Source organism: Balaenoptera borealis, assembly GCF_965194805.1.
Source record: "Balaenoptera borealis genome assembly, chromosome: 12".
Taxonomy (NCBI): Eukaryota; Metazoa; Chordata; class Mammalia; order Artiodactyla; family Balaenopteridae; genus Balaenoptera; species Balaenoptera borealis.
Window position 1 is genome coordinate 19,360,090 of NC_138869.1, and position 17,660 is coordinate 19,377,749.

The window sequence follows — 17,660 nt, forward strand, 5'->3', positions numbered from 1 at the left end:
AAGGTAAACGCTTGGTTAATAGGTCTAAAAACACTTTAAATTTCATTGGAATACCACTTCTGAATGGTGCTGTGGGCAGTTTCCATTCAGTCAGAATATTTGTCCTCAGTTTCCTTAGTTACGGTTCCTATATTGATAGGATTTCCTCTTCTTTTGTTACGTTTATTAACCACAAGTTGAATCATTCTATTTCTGAACTCTATCAGTTTCTTTTGCATGAGTAAACTACAGTTAATTAAGCCATTTTTCCAGTTTACTCTCCTAACATACACGTTGTATAACAGAGTATTTTTTCTGTCACATGAATTGTGCCATTTGCAAATACTATTGATATTTTTCTCTGCAATTTCTTACTTTACAACAGCCTTTATTATTTCATATTTTATTTTTAGGGGTCATTTATGTTTTTCTTTTAAATAGTTTCTCCAGGGTGAATATCTTTGATAGATTTTGTTCACTTCTTTATTCTTTTTTGTGTTAGTTTTATCTGGATCTGACACTTCCCCCCTTACTTTGCCAATAATTTTTGAAGTTTCTCATTGATACTTAATATTTTTCTTCACTATATAATTTTTCATGTTTTTTTTTGAGTTTTCTTAGGAAGTGGCAAAATGTACTTCATTTATAGGAATATTCCATGTCTTTCAACTTCAGTAAAATTTATGCTTATTAATAGTTTCCTTTTCCTATAACACTGGCAATGGAATGAAACCAGACATCTGTTTCTTTGCGCTATCAGCATATTTAGGAATTGGCAGAACAGTTTGATTGAAATTTTTCTAAATGCGATCACAGTACTTTATAGATTTTCATCTTTTTTTTATATAACAACATATATATGGATTACATTTGCCCTTTAATCAAGTGTTTGTGAGTCAAGTAGACTTACCAAGACTTAGATGGTTCTGAGGAGAGACTGCATTTCTCAGTCTAGTATACGAAAAAGGAAGTTAAACTATTGTTAGAAAGAAGAAAATACCTTCCATACCCGATGTCATGTGCATTCTTCCTGGTCTCCAGGATTTTCTTAATCTTTAAGATGGGGATATTAGTATACTTTTCCTACCAAGCTACCAGAGAGGACCTTTAGGAGGATCGGATGAAATAATTTGTTAAACATTTTACTTCATGGCTTATCTACTGTTAGTAATATGTTTATCCTTTTATATATAATATATATTATGTGATAGGATTTCATAGAACTATATCATATATATATATATACATATAACATATGTATATATTTAAGCATTATCTTATAATGGAAAAAAAATGCAGTGGCAGCTATAGATTTTGAGATGTGATTTGCTAATTTTGTGGTGTTGAATGATTTCTCCAATCATGACAAAGTACACAGTGATTAGAAATAACAAACGTCATCCATTCTTTTGATAGAGTACCCAGGCTTCTGTAAATCTGGGGAAACTCTCTGATCATTATTGGCTTTCTAATTCTTCAAGGCAGCTATACATTAGGCTATTGTCATATTACAATTTTCTCCCAAAGAATTGTTCACATTAGTACTTCCTAAAGTTAAAATGGCCTTGGATTTGGTCTTGCTTTCAATGTGAACTGGTCTATGGGTCAGAGATTAATTGCCAGCAGTGTTCCTAAAAACACTATGAAAATAATTTTGAGCAAAATACTCCATTTAATATAACAGATCTTTGGTTTTTGTGATAAAAATGTTCATTTTGAATCATATTTCTCCACTTAATTAGCCAGATATTTCAATATGCTCTATAGATACCTCAATTTTAATATGGCCAAAAAATATTTCTAAATCTATCTCTACCTACAAACAGTTTCTCTCCATTATTTTAAATTTTGGTTACTCTATCTGTATTTACTCACTGTCTCAAGCTTAAAATCTCAGAATTATCATTGACTACTTCCTTTATTCATTCCTGTAAGTCCTTTTGACTCTACTTTCTAATGCTTCTCAAATGTGATCTCTCCCCTTCTTGCCCTTTGCCAATGCTTTATTTTAGGTAAAGTTTGCCTCTTACCTGGACTATATCTGAACATTTGATTTACCTCCCTATTCTCAGTTTTTCCTTAGCCTCCCATCCCTGGATGTTTCATTCTATCCTCTACATAGTTCCCCAAATTACTTTTCCATTATAAATTGTCATCATTTTTGTATATTTAAAGGCTTCCAATGCAAGATCACTGGCCATTAGGGAAATGCAAATTAAGCTACAATAACATACTACTCCACATTTACTAGAATAGGAAAACATACTGACCATACCAAGTGCTGGCAAGGGTGTGGGGCAATGGGATCTTCTCTACATTGCTGGAGGGGATGTAAATTGATATATCCATTCTGAAAAAACAGTTTGACAGTCTTTTTTTTAAGTTAACTATACACTTACCATGTGAAACAGAAATCACATTCTTGGGTATTTATCTCAAAGAAATGAAAACTTACGTTCACATAAAAACCAATACACACACAAAACAAAAAACAAACAAAAAAAATACACAAAAATTTATACCAGCCCTAAACTAGAACAACTCAATTTTCTTTCAATAGGTAAATGAATAAACACAGTGTGGTACATCAGTACAGCAGAATACTTCTTAGCAGTAAAAGGGAACTATTGATACACACGACTGGGACATGTCTCAAGGCCTTATGCTAAACGGGGGAAAAAAGCCAATTGCAAAAAAGTTACCTAGTATACGACTCCAGGCATATAAAAGTCTCCAAATGACAACTGTAGTGATGGAGAACAAACTGATGATTGCTAGGGGTTATGGTTAGGTGAGGTGGAGAGTGTGACGATTAAGGAGTAACATGAGGGAGTTTCTTTACGATGATGATGATGGAACAGTTCTGTATCCTGATTGGGGTGACAGTTACCTGTATCTATATTTGTGATAGAATTTCATAGTGGTATACCCTGAGGGATGAAAGGGGGCTTATAAAAGCTGATGAAATCTATATAAGGTCTGTAGCCTAGTTACTAGTATTGTACCAGTGTTAATTTTCTGGTTTGGACAGTGTTACTTGGCTACACAGGTATATGAGAATCTCCATACTATTGTATTTTATTTTTTAAAAAACTGCACTCTCTTAAAATTTGTTCATCTTAGGCTCTTTTGAAGTAAACTGTTGTTAAAAGAGGGGGAAAAAAGGCTTCTGCTGATTCCTCAAAGCCAAGAGAGATAAAACCCAACCTCTTACCAAGGCATAATCCAATGTAAATTGGATTATCCATTGTAAATCCAGTGTAAATCCAAATTATTTTTAAACTCCGTAAACATCATTCCTCTTCATTCTCACGAGTAGTTTCCATCTTGACCACCTGAAACCCTCACAGCTATGCATGGGATTCCTTCTTCCGCCCTCTTAGGGGCAGATTCCTACTCACCTTTCAATACAAGGGTCGATCTCCTCTTGCTTGTAGTCTTTCTCAGACCTCAGTTGCTGCTACTCCTCTGTGCCCCATCACACGCTGTCGTACTTCTACTTGAGAACTCACCACATTCGCTGGGGTTTTTTTGTTTGCTTGTTTAAGCGTAGGTTTCCTCCACTAGACCATGAACGTAGGAAAGGATACAGCACCTTGCTATTTCACTTTCAGCCCAGAGGAAACTCTACATTAGTCCATTGAAATTACAAACACAATATAACTGAGTTCATAATTTAACCCCCAATAAATTAATGTTTCCTGTGTTTTTATCAAACTTTCACCCTTAGACTTTGTTAATAGAAATATTTTTATTTTCTCCCACCCATGATTCAAGTCTACTTTGCATTGTTGTTTCTGACCTTCGTATTCTTCAGTGATTGGCAGAACTTAGTGATTTTCGGATACAGTTTTAAAAGCAACCTTTGTGGATCTAATAAGAATTAATGCCATCTGTGCTTTTCTATAGCCCAGGGAAATTCTATCTAGAGTTACAGAACATTTTCAAATAGAGTTAGAAATATCTACAGTCCCCTTGGAGTCCATAACATTTTATTTGCCAGATATTATGTCCATAGCATCTAATGCCTGCTGTTATGTGCTATTATAGCCACAATTTAAAAAACATTTGTTTTATATTTAATCTCTTAGGTCAAGCTCTCAGGAAGTCATTTTAGATTATGTCATTTTGATATGATAGAATCACTTTCCAGAAATGACCGTAGTGACAACATGAAAGACAGTAGGACTTCGCTATAGGAAACAAAAGCAGAACCTATAAATAAATTTTGCATGAAGCAAATTATGTGTTAATTTGGACACCACAATTAGTAATACTATGGTGATGCTTACAAATTTCAAACTTTTATTCAGCCTCATTCCCAAACATTTTCTCATACTCCTTCCATCATCAGACAGCCAAGGTCTCTCCCTCCCTCTTTTTGACTTTACTATAGACAGCATAGAGTACGTGCAACATGAGTTTTAGTCAAAACAGTATGATTCATAGACTTTCCAAAGACTTTCCAGCCACATTTCTTACCCTAGATTATGAGGCTGTACATAAAGGCTTTGGCTGTATCTTTCCTTTGCTCCTTACACTTCAGACTCATTGGCCTTCTTTTTGTTCCACCAACAATTGGAGCTTGGACTGGCTTTGGGACTCTCCACTAGCTGTTTTCTCTGCTCGGAATGTAGCTCCTGTAGCTCAACACGTGCCTTTTTCTGGTTATTCAAACTTTAGTTTAAATGTCACTGTCTTAGAGAGGGCTATTCAGCCTGAAGCACCTTTATCAGAATATGGTAGGGCCATCCCAGAACAGTTCACTAGGGCTAATGGTACAAGTCTCTTTCCAACTTGATATTCAGCAATGTTACATTGTAGCTTGAAAGCACGTTTCATGTTGGGATTATTTACCCCACAAAAAACAGCCAACACTACAACCCCGGGCTTTTCTTTTTTTGAGAGCTGGTTATTAAATATTTACCAACATACATTGCCTCTACCACCAATCGATATGTAACTCTTTTAATTCATTTATTTTTAAATAATCGTTTGTCTTTTCAAAAATCTGTATTCATACATGTGTATTTCTTTCTGGTAGAATAGAAGCATCCTGAGAACCGATTCGCTGCTCTCTGCACAATGCCTAGAACAGTACTCTCCACAGACAGGTATACAGCAAATATTTGTTGAATGAGTGAGTCACCAGGCTAGACCTGCTGTTTAGAAGAGGTGAATTTACTAACACCTAACACCCATTAGTTGATATTTTTCCTACAAAACTTATTTAACTCTGCGAATGATTTCCTCAAGTAATGTTACATCTAATGTATGCTGTATGATTAGTTTATTTCAAGTAAAGTCGAACATGGGCCAAATTTCAGGAGGGCTAGTTAGATCTGCTTTATCCTGCATATGAACTTCACTCAGAAGAGAGAACTTTTAAATCCTTAAATCATCTATCTCTTCAATTCTTTCATGTCAAGGTTAATAATTAAATGTTTAAGACTTCGTTAAGCTATCAAGCTAACAATAAAGATGCAATATTTTAGCCCAATTGACTCGACTAAAGAACAATTCCAGATGTTATTTAAGAGGAAGAATAGCAGTGAGCTGCATTTCATTAAAATATGAGAACTAGAAAGAGAATTCTTAACATATTATATAAAGAAGTTGATTTAACTCTTTTTGATAAGGGAAGAGTATCTTCAGTTCCCTAAAACCATGTTGATTATCATTAGACTCTGAGGTTACCTAGTATGAATCATTGCCTTTTTATCGCCTGCATAGCTGTGAACCCATATTTGTTAAGTCACCCATTATCAAATGAAATTTAAATGCAGGTTCTCTTCTTTTTTTGACTGGATTTATCCTGCTAGTTCTTATTTATTCACTTATTTTTATCCAAATGATCATAACCTTTATGTTAAATCTGTCACTTATTTGGAAAATTCTTTTGAAATGCTATCATTATAATTCAGTCCTGAAAAATGTATGTTTAAATTAATAAAGAAAATGCAAAATATCATTCTTTGTTACAGCTCTTTTAAACTTTACTGAAAGGTGAGTCAGTGTGATAAGGAATGGGTCAAAGGCCAAAATTCCCCTTAAGAGTATTGGTAAGACTTCCCAGTGTCTTCTGCTCTCATTATAGGCAGAGTTAATGTGTCATTTTTATTTTTAAAAAATTGAATAATCTAAGTATTTGATGATCTTAGGGTTTAAAGAGAAAAAAATATTGAATATCAGATATCCTGGATGGAGATTCTACTCTCTTAAAAAGCTAATTCACCTTTTATGCTGTTAACTACCTTCACAGATGATATTGTTAAAGTGATCAGTTATGACATTGCTTTCTATTGTTCAGTGTGCACAGAATCAAATCTGCAATATAGTGTTATAAGTGCCTTTGGATCCTAAGACCTGGGTTAGCTGAAAAAGTAAGACCGTGACTAAATGGCATTCAGTTTTATTGTTCAGCATCTGATAAAGTTGTTTACCATTTGTTTTTAGGTCCACGGTTGCTAAAATGTTATTCTTACCTCATGCTCTAGGAGTGATGCATGGCACTAGGAAATCATTGTTCTTTATGGCAAGTCAACCACAGCACAAAGCTGCAAATAACCATCGGGCCTTTATTTACTAGTACACTCTGAGATATACTGCAGAGAATTCACGTGGAAGTAGGAGGGTCCTTTACCACAGGGAAAAATAAGTCTAGTTTAGACAGGTTTAAATTCACATGGGTAATAACGAAGGGAAGAGGGAGATGACTGAAACATGAGAACAAACCAGTAAGGAGTATTTAGAGAACCATTATATCCAAACTCTGCAAACAGGGATTCCTAAAATGGAAGAGAAAATAAAAGAGGTGTTTGTTGATTGGAGATCATGGTTTTGTTGTGAAGCAAAGCTAAGTCCCTGTTCTAACTTGTGTAAAATTAGGAGCAGAGGAATGATTAATGTATTCATGGCATATATTCCTCAACAGACCACCAGCCTCTGTGTATGGGGGACACAAAAAGGAGACAACCTCCTGACAAAATCACACGAAGAAGCATACATATACACACTCACAAAAAGAGAAAAAGGAAAAAAATATATATATATATCTATATATATATATAAAAAAATGGAAGAGAGGAACCAAATCAATAAACAAATCTACCAATGATAGTAAGCTCTAAACACTAAACTAAGATAAACATAAAACCAGAAACAAATTAGATGCAGAAAGCTAGCCCCAAGTCTATAGTTGCTCCCAAAATCCACCACCTCAATTTTGGGATGATTCGTTGTCTATTCAGATATTACAGAGATGCAGGTACATCAAGTTGATTGTGGAGCTTTAATCCGCTGCTCCTGTGGCTGCTGGGAGAGATTTCCCTTTCTCTTCTCTGTTCGTACAGCTCCTGGGGTTCAGCTTTGGATTCGGACCCACCTCTGCGTGTAGGTCGCCTGAGGGCCTCTGTTCTTCGCTCAAACAGGACGGGGTTAAAGGAGCAGCTGCGTCGGGGGCTCTGGCTCACTCAGGCGGGGGCGAGGGAGGGGTACAGATGCGGGGCGAGCCTGCGGCGTCAGAGGCCGGCATGACGTTGCACCAGCCTGAGGCGCACCGTGCATTCTCCTGGGGAAGTTGTCTCTGGATCACGGGACCCTGGCAGTGGCGGCTGCACAGGCTCCCGGGAGGGGCGGTGTGGAGAGTGACCTGTGCTCGCACACAGGCTTCTTGGTGGCGGCAGCAGCAGCCTTAGCGTCTCATGCCCGTCTCTGGGGTCCCCGCTGATAGCCACAGCTCATGCCCATGTAGGGAGCTCCTTTAGGCGGTGCTCTGAATCCCCTGTCCTCGTGCACCCCTGAAACAATGGTGTCTTGCCTCTTAGGCAGTTCCAGACTTTTTCCCGGACTCTCACCCGGCCAGCTGTGGCGCACTAACCCCTTCAGGCTGGGTTCACGCCGCCAGCCCCAGTCCTCTCCCTGCGATCCGACCGACCGAAGCCCGAGCCTCAGCTCCCAGCCCCCGCCCGCCCTGGCGGCTGAGCAGACAAGCCTCTCGGGCTGGTGAGCGCTGCTCGGCGCCGAGCCTCTGTGCGGGAATCTCTCCGCTTTGCCCTTCGCACCCTTGTTGCTGCGCTCTCCTCCGTGGTTCCGAAGCTTCCCCCGTCTGCCACCCGCAGTATCCGCCCGCGAAGGGGCTTCCTAGTTTGTGGAAACCTTTCCTACTTCACAGCTGCCTCCCACTGGTGCAGGTCCCATCCCTATTCTTTTGTCTCTGTGTTTTCTTTTTTCTTTTGCCCTACCCAGGTACGTGGGGAGTTTCTTGCCTTTTGGGAGGTCTGAGGTCTTCTGCCAGCGTTCAGTGGGTGTTCTGTAGGAGTTGTTCCACATGTAGATGTATTTCTGATGTATTTGTGGGGAGGAAGGTGATCTCCATGTCTTACACTTCCGCCATCTTGAAAGTCTCTAGGTTGTTTCTCATATATACAATGAACAAGAGCAAGAACACAAATGAATATATAACTATGACTACTGTGCAGTGTTTTGTTTGCTTTTCTTTTTTAAAAATTTTATTAATTGTCAGATAAACAGTACGTCATACTGGGAAAATTTCGTTAATGAGGGTACAGGTTAAGTTGTCTGTGGAAAACTAATGATGGAAGCAATTTCTTTCTCACTCTCTGCATTGAAAGGTGGAGTTCATTTCCTCTCTCCTTGAAACTGGGTTGGCCCTGTGACTGTTGAATCAGAAAATGTAGTAGAAGTGACACTGTGCCAGTTCCAAGAGGGTATCAGCTCCCGTTTCCTTTTTGTTGGAATGCTTTCTCTGGGGTGAACCAGCTGTCATAAGAGAAGTGGACACCCCAAAGTTGCCATGCTATAAGGAAGCCCAAGCGGGCCATATCCTTATATCATTTAGACATTATGCATTTTAATTGAGTAGGCTCCTTATTTGGATGTTACCTTTCAAACAAAAAAGAACAAATATATCTTATTTATTTTCATTAATTTTTACAGTACACATTTATGGAGTGTAATTAGAGAAACAGAAGTAAAAGTATGTTTGCCTAGAAGGAATCCTAATTGTGATTACATTCTGAGAGACAAGAGAAGTGAACATCCACAAATAATAAAATATTACAGGTGATATGACAGAAAAATGCACAGTGTACAAGTTGGGACACTAAGCTAAGAATGCTAATTCTATCCAGAACCATGGTGTCTACTATACTCTTTGCATATTTTACTTTTACTATTATTATATTTTATGTGCATTATTATTAATAGTAATAACAACTCTCCAATTTTTAAAAATTTATTTTTATTGAAGTGTAGTTGATTCATGATGTTGTGTTCATTTCTGCTATACAGCAAAGTGATTCAGTTATACATATATTTACATTCTTTTCTTAGTATTCTTTTCCATTATGGTTTATCATAGGATACTGAATATAGTTCTCTGTGCTATATGGTAGGACCTTGTTGTTTATCCATTCTATATATAATAGCTTACATCTGCTAACCCCACGCTCCCACTCCATTCCCTCCCCCAGCCCCCTTCCCCTTGGCAACCACAAGTCTATTCTCTATATCTGTGAGTCTGTATCTGTTTTGTAGATAGGTTGATTTGAGGCATATTTTAGATTCCTTATATAACTGATATCATATGATACTTGTCTTTCTCTTTCTGACTTATTTCGCTTAGTATGATAATCCTAGACCCATCCATGTTGCTGCAAATGGCATTATTTTGTTCTTTTTTATGGCTGAGCTACTCTCCAATTATTAAGCACAAATCAAATGCCAGGCATTATGTAAGTGATATAGTACCCTGCTTCTACCTGAGAAAGAGACAAGGAATTATGAATGCTATGGTTCTAGAATTTTCATTGCAAACAAGTCTCGAAAGTAGTACGGCACTTAGGTAACTCAATTTATCAGGGAAAGGAAATAACTAGATTATAAAATTGGATACCTCCTCAAAAAGCAAACTCATCAATGATAGTACCCTAAAGTGTTATATATGAAGATAGAAATATTTAAGGTTTGTCCTTGACCTCTTGATGCTAACATCAGAAAAGACAACACTGTGTTCCAACAAAAATTCCTATTATTCTTCTTACTGATAGAAATACATGTGGAAAGAGCTTGTCTCATTAAGGCAGATCTTATAATGACATACAAATGCTAACAAATGTCTCTGAGTAGAATCTCTCTTCTGATCAGCCTTAATGAAAGGGATGATTTGTAATCTCAATTTAATTGTTTGCATGAGGATGAAAGTACTGAAAATGTGACTCTTAAAGCACTTGAAAATAATTTGAATCCTTTAGTTTTTGAAAATTTACTTCAAATTTGCTTTGTTTTCTCATCGATAACACAAACACAAATCTTTAGCCTAGCACTTTCAGAAATTATTTCAAAATTGGAATTAACAGTCTGAATTCAATGTATCATACTTAAATTGCTTCATTCATAGGGTTGAGTTCCAAATCCACCACTTTCTAGCTATGTGTTTTCACACCAGTCATTTGTCTACCTCACATAGGCCTTGTGAAGATGGAAGGAGAGAATACATGGTGGTAGTTTTCAAAGGGACTTCGGCAGAGACACCCATTCTTTAAATCACAGCTTACTAAGAAGCCAAATACAAAAAGCATATAACCTTAGTGTTACTTGAAGGAGTTCCAGTCAGTACAGTTTTAATGTATAAGAAAGAGATTTGCAACAATATAAAATCATTTTCTTGGTGAATATCAAAGAAGAAACTTTAAGTTCAGTTATATTCCTTTTTCATCTTTTCTTCCCACAATACTGGCTAACATCAATTCCTACATATGGTAGGGGCTTCAAAATTCTCTATGAGATAGGTGTCTATTAAAAATTTAAAAATTAAAAATCATCCCATGGAGAGGAGAAATGAGCAGGGGTAGGACAAAATGAATGAATAGATAGGAATATGTTAGGTAGCAAATTTGTTGTAGATGTTACACAGAGAAAATCTCATTGTCAAATAAGTTTGAAAGACACTCAGTGATTAGGTAGTCAAATAGATTTCTTTATTGCACGGCTTCTCAGAGCCTTAGATACTGACGTGCTCTGTGATTCTCCAGGAAATGGTATTATTCTTCAAAGTTAGGCAGCAAACCACTGAACTTTAGGAAAGACAGAAATGTGTTTTATTCAGCATTTTATCCCCAGTGCTTCCTATAATATCTGACACATAATCGACCCTCAATATGTAACAGTTGATTGAATTGAAATTGTTTCTGAGTTTTAGTTCCTGTGCCACTACTAAGTGGCTTTTTGACTTGAAATACATAACCTTTTCTCTCTGGCGCTATTTCTGTTATACTAGAGGTTTAAAAAAAAAAAAAATAGAAGCAAGCACAAACAAACAAACAGAAGCTCTGAAACTGTACCCACTGAGCTGCTAAAAATTTCCATGTAGATTTATTACATTCTGAGATCTAGAGAGGAGTTGCATGCCCAAATGGGAAAGTCGTATCCAACATAGGAAGACAAATATATTTATCTGTGTCCGTGCTTCACGTCATCTGTTTTATTATTTCTTATTGCTTTCCATGTAATTTATGCTTAACATACTCTGTCCACATTTAATGAACTTCATTCTAGGAGGGTTATTTTGTTAAATTTAGTTTTTAAGCTTATTCCAACTAAATTACAAATTTCTATATGTGCTTCACAATTGAAAATAAATGTAGGAAAATATACTTACCATTATTAAGCACTTATGTACCAGGTGCTATTCTAAATATAGTACATTTATCATAATATCTAATTTTATTAATTCTCTCAATATTGCCTGAGATAAGTATTACTGTCTTTATTTTCTTAATGAGTAAGAAATTTTGAGGGTAAGAAACATTAAGGAATTTTTCCAAACACATAGCTAGAAAATTATAGAGTTGAGGTATAGACTTAGTTTTATCTGACTCAGAATCATATACCCTTAAATAGTAAGTAACAGAAATTTAAAAGACAAAAATTAAAGTTCTTTCCCATCCTGGCTTCCCCAGAACTTCATTACTCTGAGGCGGCAATGGAAAGAAAATGCCTTCTATATTAAACCCCCTCACCTCATTATGAGTATGTACACTATTCCAGGTTTAGTCCCAAAGTAATGGATGAGTCCAAACAGGCAGAAGGTGAGAGATTGGAACATTAATATCAGAGGTCTCAAGCGATTTTCTCCCTCCTATGACAGTATTGAATGAGCTTAAACTAATGCTAGCATCAAGATTTTCAAAACATCATTGATCGTGGGGAAAAGGGAATCAATATTAACATCAGGATCTTCCCTCTTACTTACAGCTTTACTTCACTTTTATGTACAACTAACATAACCCCAAACAACTAATTTCATTTTATAATATTGCCTATGAATTTCACACATTCATCCTTTATTGTTCCATTAGTCATCACTGCATTCCTGCCTCTGTTCATTTAATTAAATACTTATTGAGGACCTATTTGTGCCGGCACTGTTGTAGGCTCTGGGATACATTAGTAAACAAAAAAGACAAAAATCCATGACATAATAGAGCTCAAATTTTGAGGGGTACAGACAGACCATAAATAAAGCGAACATGTTAATATTTATGTGACATGAGAATGTTATAGGTACTATGGGGAAAATAACTCAGAGAAGTCAGATAAGGAGTTTTGGAGAACAGAGTGAATTTTAAATTGAGTATTCAAATAAGAACTTACTGGAAAGGTGACATTTAAGCAAATAAATGAAAGAGGTGAAGAAATGAGTCAGTTGGATGGATATCTGAAGGAAGAGCAGTCCAGGTGGAGGGTCCAGCCAGGTGGCAAGTATGTTAGGAATATATCAGTGAGGAAAGGAGTGCTAGGAAGATGGAAAAGCCATCACAGTTGCAGAGTAAAAGCCATTATAGGCATAGTGCGTGACAGGTGGCTCTACATCTCACCCTTAATTTGGCTGGGCTTCTGACTTCTTTCACCAATAGAACATGGTGGAAATGTTGCTATGTGACTTCTGAGTGCAGGTCTTAAAAGGCATGCGGCGCCCACTGTTCCCTTGGGATCGTCATGCTAGACAAAGCCCACTGCCATGGAGGAAATCTGACTACCCTGAGGGTGCTGTATTGGAGAGACCACATGGAAAGATCTCATAAGTGAGTCAGAGAGATGCCTGATGAGCCTCCAGATGTTGGTCATCCCAGTTCAGGCACCAAACCTGTAAATGAGGAAGGCTTCAAGATGTGTCAGCTCCAGCCTCCATCAGACTGCAATCATATGAGAAAACCCAAGCCAAAACAACCCAGCTGAGCCTAGTTGGTCCCCGGGCCCTTGAAAGGCAACAATAAATGATTATTAGTTTTTTAGAGCCTCTCTGTTTTGGAATTGTTTGTTACATGTAACTAGATAATTGAAAGTAGTAGCCTTCTGAGTATTTTGAGCAAAGGAATGATATAATATTATTTCTGTTTTAACAGGATTTCTCTGGCTTTGTGGGGGGCAAGAGGGAATAAGAGAGTATTTTAATAGTATAGGCAAAAATATTAGTGGCTTGGACCAGAATGGTTGCAGTTTAAGTATTCAGAAGGAGTACTTAAATCTACTTTGAAGGTATAGACAACAACTTTACCTGATAGAGTAGATGTAGGGTATAAGATAAAGAGTTGAATTAAAATGTTTGCAAGGTTTTTAAGCATCTGGCTGAACATTAGCTCTCATTTAGTGATTGCGGGCAGAATATGGGAGGAGCTAGTTTGAAGGTATAAAGTCAGGACCTGAGTTTTAGGTTTCTTAAGTTGTACATGTCTATTTGACATCAGAGTAAAGAAAGCACGGAAGTAGATACATGTAAGAGCCTAGTATTCCTAGGAGAGGTCCTGTCTGGAGATATAAATGTGCCAGTTGTTAGTGTATAGAAAATACTCAGCCAAGAAACTTACTGAAAGCGTAAAGGGAGAAAAGAAAGACCAAGAACTCAGAGCACTTCAATTTTAAGAAGGCAGAAAGATGAATTGGGGCTAGCAAGGGTGTTCAAGAGAAAAGGGCCAAAGAAATAGAAGAAAAATTAGGAGTGATGTCCAAGGAAGCCAAGTGGGAATAATGCTGAACCAAGACCAGTATTCATTATGAACCTGAATACCCAGAAAACAGTGTGAAGGTTTAAAAACTATTTTGTCTGTATTCATCAAACCATGACAACCACTACTGACATCTTGAGTCCATTCTATGTGTAAGTGCCAGTAGAACTTTAGCACATGATCTCAATTATAAGTGAAATTTCAGAAATTGGTGGAGAATTGGGAGGAACTTGGAACTTTTTTCTAGACATGATACCAATTTATAATAAGAAAGGGGAATGGTTAGGGCAGGGTGTTTTAGCCTCTTCTCTGTTTGTTGAGTGTCAGGGGGCATCTACCACCATAATATCTCTTTGATTTTAAGTGGGGATTTTCCTGCAGGACACTGAGGCTGTATCATTCTTACTGTTCATATTAACAGCTCAAATGATCATTAGTGATACCATATTTGTTTCACATGCTACGCATTGTCACAAATTTAAATATATAAGCTGCAGAAATAAATTAGTCCAACCATCCTATAGAATGGGCTTTTCTTTCCAAGAGGCACAATTAGACTTCACTCTGCTGATTTTTCTTTTCTATATTTCCCCATGTGTTTATTTTAATCCCAATACAGATGTCACAGTCCTGTTATTTTACCCCTTAAGGATGTTGGTAGTAAATACAATGTAAAATCTCAAAGAAATGCAGAATAATATACACATACAACTAGTTTCATAAGTGAAGCATTGAAATGAACTCTCCAAGGATTATATTTGCTATTAAATGTTCCCTGTTGAAATGAACAGATAATTAATATGCCTCATGGTTAAAATGTAAAATCTGCTTCAGTACACAAAAACCTAGGGAATTAAAACCATCCTTTTCTCTTCCAATTTATGAAAGGTAAATTTAAATTTTAAATTCCATGTTTTACTCATTATTAAGGACTGATAATGTACACAATATATGTGAGAGCCAGTTATCTAAGAGCAGTTTTAGGTTCACAGCAAAACTGAGATGAAAACACAGACATTTCTCATATACCTGCTGCCCCCATACTTGCATTGCATGCCACCAGAGTGATACATTTGATACAGTTAATGAACCTACATTGACACATCATAATCACTAAGGTCCATAGTTTACCGGAGGATTCACACTAGGTGCTCTACCTTCTTTGGATTTGGACAAGTCTATAATGATATGTATCCTTCATTTTAGTATGATACAGAGTATTGTCACTGCCCTAAAAATCCACTGTGCTCTGCCTATTCATGACCTTCAGTTTTAAATGATAATTTTGCAAGGTTAAGAATTCTAGGTTGGTATTGTTTTTTCTCACCACTTTAAATATTTCACTTCAGTGTCTTCCTGCTTGCATAGTTTCTGAGAAGTTGGATGTAATTCTTATCTTTGCTCCTGTGTAGGTAAGGAGCATGTAGTTTTTTTTCTCTCTGGCTTCTTTCAAGATTTTTCCTTTAACTTTGATTTTCTGTAGTTTGAATATGATATACCTAGGTGTAGTTTTTTGAGCATGTACCTTGCTTTGTGTTTTTTTCTCTCTGGCTTCTTTCAAGATTTTTCCTTTAACTTTGATTTTCTGTAGTTTGAATATGATATACCTAGGTGTAGTTTTTTGAGCATGTACCCTGCTTTGTGTTCTCCGAGCTCCCTGGATCTGTGGCTTCCTGGCCTAACACTGATTTGGGGAAATTAGTCAATGATTTCTTCTGTTCCTTTTTCTCTTTCTTCTCCTTCTGGTATTGTCATTACATATATGGTAAACCTTCTGTAGTAACCCCACAGTTATAAAATATTCTGCTTTTTAAATTTTTCTCTCTTTGTTTTTCATTTTGGGTAGTTTCTATTGAGATATCCTTAAACTCAAAGATTTTCTTCAGCCATGTCCATCAAAGGCATTTTCATTTCTGTTATCCTGTTTTTGATATCTAGCATTCCTTTTTGTTTCTTTATTAGGATTTCCATCTCTCTGTTTACATTGCCTATCTGTTCTTGCATAATATCTACATTATCCCTTAGATCCCTTAGCATATTATTCATAACGGTTTGAAATTCCCAGTTGGATAATTCCAGTGTCCATGACATATCTGAGTCTGGTTCTGATGCTTGCTCTGTCTCTTCAAATTGTCTTTTCTGCCTTTTAGTACACCTTGTAATATTTTCTTGATGAGTGGCTGTGATGTACCGGGTAAAAGCAATGGTTATAAATAGGCCTTAGTAATGTGGTGGTGGGGAGTCAGGGGAGGGGAAGGGGTCTATATTTCTATGACTCGGTCTCAGTCATTTTGTGAGCCTGTGCCCCAGATTTGAACATCACATACGCTTCTCAGTTCCCGTCTCCCCAACCCCCATGTGGTACAGGGTGGCACGAGTGGCCTGTAGTTGGATATTTCCTTTCTTCCATGTGGAAGGATAGAGGAGGTTGGAGTTGAGTACTTCCTTGCTTCCATATATAATGCTAGAGTGGCTGAAGTTGACTATATTCCCTTCCTTAGATTGGTTAGGCCTAGAAAACACCCCGATAGTTTAGTGTCTGGTAAAATAGATTCTCTTGGGAGCAGACTATATTGAAAAAAAAAAAAGGAAAGAAAGCTCTGACATATTTTAAAAATGTTCCTTTTCCTCTCCCTCTGCCAGAAGCACAAGGGATTTTTCTCTGAGAAAAATTTTAGTGTGAGGATCTAGTCGAGGTCCTATAGGTACAACGCACAAGTGTGTGGGTGCCCCCAGTGACTGGGTTCCCTGGAGTTTCTGACTCTGAGAACTGTCCACACTGAACCCCCAGCAATTCATCAATTATAGTTGAGGTTTTCCTACCCTGGCCCTGGTTCCTGTGGAGGTTTCTGCTTTTGGGGTTCTGCTCCTATAAGTTGTGATCTTCTGTGTTTGCCCTGTGTCTCTCCAGTTTGGGGGCCAGTAGTTTGCCCTGTGCCCTCCCATCTCTTATGAGTTTAAGAAGAGTTGTTGATTGTTCACTTTGTTCAGCTTTTTACTCATTGTTGGGATGGAATGAAAATGCCAGAAAACAGAAGTTCTTTTTAGACCAGAAAACAGAAACCTTCTAATTATTATTTGAATAAGCATTCACATTACTACCACAAAATTCAAAGCAATTTTCTTGAGTTTATAGGTCATTTTTATAACTTATATAAAATGCATATTTATATATTTTGCCCACATTTGTACATTTTATTACCTTACTGATTTGTAGGAGCTCATATTACAGGAGATTAGTCTTTTATTTTTTACATATATTACAGCTATTTTTCTTCAGATTACTGTCCTTCAGACTCACACACTAGTGTGTTTTAACATGGATTATGCTCTCTTTTTGCATATAATAAATATAGTAGTATGCTTCTTATAGTAGTATATAGTATAGTGTAAAATATCTCACTTTTTTTCCGTTAGTTTAGAACATTAGAAAGATCTTCTTCACCCAATTCTGCAATTTCTTGAACCAACACATACACACTTCCATACACAGAGGTGTATATATATATATGTGTTTGAGTATACAGTTGACCCTTAAAATGTGGAGGTTAAGGGTGCTGACCCACCCCCCCACCCCGCTGAAAATCTTTGTATAACTTTACATTTTTTCCTTGGTATCTGAGGGGGATTGGTTCCAGGACTGGCCTTGGATAC